Consider the following 2534-nt stretch of genomic DNA (forward strand, 5'->3'; position numbering starts at 1 on the left):
GTGCTCCCCCTGTGGAAGTGCACTGACCACCAGGGGGCAGCTCCTGCCTTGAGCATCTGTCCCCTGGTGGTCAGTGTGCATTATAGCTACCAGTGGTTCTGCCTTTCAGTCAATTTGCGTATTAGCCTTTTATTATATAGGATTAACAATCTGATGACCATATCATAGTACCAAAATAGCCCTGAAAATGGAGCTCAAATTTGATCAAAACAAATCCAGGGTGTGTGACCCTGTACAATTATAAAGGACAGGTAGAAGGAAAAGTCACCCTACAGCTCTATCTGCTCAGGTCTCGCCTGTGAGAGTGGGAACAGGGAAGAGGAGAAATCAACATGCATCACTGAACTTGAGAACACTGCTTGGGGCCCCTGGGGCAAAGTCTGTCTCCTGGCTTTCCCCTACTTCCCAGCCAGCTGCTCATAGAGCTTGGGCACATAGTCATCCCATTCCACCTGGTAACACGTGCCGGCCACTGGGAACCCAAGGTCATACTTTTTGCGGAAAGGTGCCACCTTGAATTTGCCACGGTGGTCTCCAGATCAGTTGCTGAGAATGGGCTCGTCACACTTCAGCGGCTTGGCCTGCTCGTAAATCAGCCAAATATAGCGGTGAAGGCCTGTGCCCTTAGGAGGCTCAGAGCCCACATAATCAGAGAGGATGGTGCCACTGCTGATGTCGTTGCCCTTCATGTTGACCATCAGGAGATGGTGCCATTCCCTAAATTTGGGGTCCTTTCTGCTTGGAGCATCTGGGTCTGTCAAGACCAGGGTGTAGAGTTTACTTGGATCAACGCCATCCCATGAAATACCAGTAGGCCAGTTCTTAACCTGGGTGGGCATCAGCACTTTGCCCAGCTCGTTGACCTCTGCTCCAGAGTATTTGACCTGCAGCGGGTCCACTTCCTGCAGGCTCAGGGGCCCGGACCACTGGCTGAGGTCCACCGACATCATGGGGCGAAGCGGGGACACTGGAGAGATGCAGGGGAACCAGGAGCCGGCCAACAGCACCAAGTGGAAGCGGTTCGCAAACAGGCCAGAGACTACGCAAGCCTACTGCGGGGGGGGGGGGGGGGGGGGCCCGGGGGGCATACACAAGAGACGCGCCCCGTACCCCCCCCCCCCACCTTCATGAATTTTTTTTAATTTGGAAACTAGAAGCCCGATGCATGAAGATTCATGCAAGAATAGGCCTTCCTTCCCCTGGCTGCTGGCACCGGCTTCCCTCCGGGACCTGGGCCTTTCGCTCCAGGCTGGAGCCGCCTCCCACTTTCGCTCATGGTCGGAGCTGCCTCCTGCCTTTGCTCCAGCCCTGCTGCTCTCCTGTAGCTCCCTGCACCTCCCCCCACCCCCCATAACAGGCATCCCACCTCGTCCCCCCACTCAGCGCCTGCACACGCGCACTGTCCAGAGGCCAGGGCGGGGCGGAACACCTGCATCGTCGCCATGACAACACAAGCGTCCCAGCCCAGCCACCGCCACCTTTGCAATATGCAAATTACAAGTGTCAATTTGCATATTCCCTCCTTATTGGCTGTGGGTGCCGCCATCTTTGTTGTGAATTGACGGGCAATTTGCATATTCCTTCCTTATTATATAGGTTAATTGCTTTTTTCCTGTTCTTATTTCCAAAAATAATTTGTTCATCATCACTAGAACCACTTTTGAACATTCAAATATAGTTTTCTAGAGCACTTCAGCCTCACTTCTGTCTTAAGGTTTGAATCTACTTTTGATGCTGATGCTGTTTTCTGAAAATTTATCCTAAATCACAGGTACCTGTTCATTTAATAGGATAGTTGGGGTTTTCAGTTGCTCTATAGGTATATATTCAACATAAATACTTACACATTTCTATTTCCAGTGATTGTTATAATGACAATTAACACTTGTAATTTATAGTACACCCAAAGCAATTGCTGAATCATTTTAAAGCAGTGGTTCTCAACCTGTGGGTCGCGACCCCTTTGGGGGTCGAACGACCCTTTCACAGGGGTCGCCTAAGACCATCGGAAAACACACATATAATTACATATTGTTTTTGTGATTAATCACTATAATTATGTTCAATTTGTAACAATGAAAATACATCCTGCATATCAGATATTTACATTACGATTCATAACAGTAGCAAAATTACAGTTATGAAGTAGCAACGAAAATAATTTTATGGTTGGGGGGTCACCACAACATGAGGAACTGTATTAAAGGGTCGCAGGCATTAGGAAGGTTGAGAACCACTGTTTTAAAGTGTTCTTTTTTGTCTCCTTTCCTTGTAAAGGGGATTGAAATCAGATGACATCTTGTAAACATCTAAAAACTGGCATTGATTAGGGGTTATTTCAGGGCTATTTGTCTCTGCTCCTCTGAAAATAAAAACAATTGAGCGGGGTATTTACATTTCAACTTTATTTTGGTGAAAGAATTTGGCTGAAAAATCTTGGCGTCAGCCAACAAAAGCATACTTAGTTGTTGCCAGTTGCACTTCTGAAACATTCCCTCACTATTCTGTGCATTTTCATTCTATTAATCTCTATC

At 47.7% G+C, this 2534-nt stretch overlaps 1 pseudogene; it reads right to left on the reverse strand.

Moving 5' to 3' along the window:
- Positions 1 to 219: 219 nt before the first annotated feature.
- Positions 220 to 947, reverse strand: LOC102418944 (annotated as a pseudogene).
- Between the last annotated feature and the right edge of the window lie 1587 nt (positions 948 to 2534).

The sequence above is a fragment of the Myotis lucifugus genome, unplaced genomic scaffold (assembly GCF_000147115.1).
Source record: "Myotis lucifugus unplaced genomic scaffold, Myoluc2.0 scaffold_19, whole genome shotgun sequence".
NCBI lineage: Eukaryota > Metazoa > Chordata > Mammalia > Chiroptera > Vespertilionidae > Myotis > Myotis lucifugus.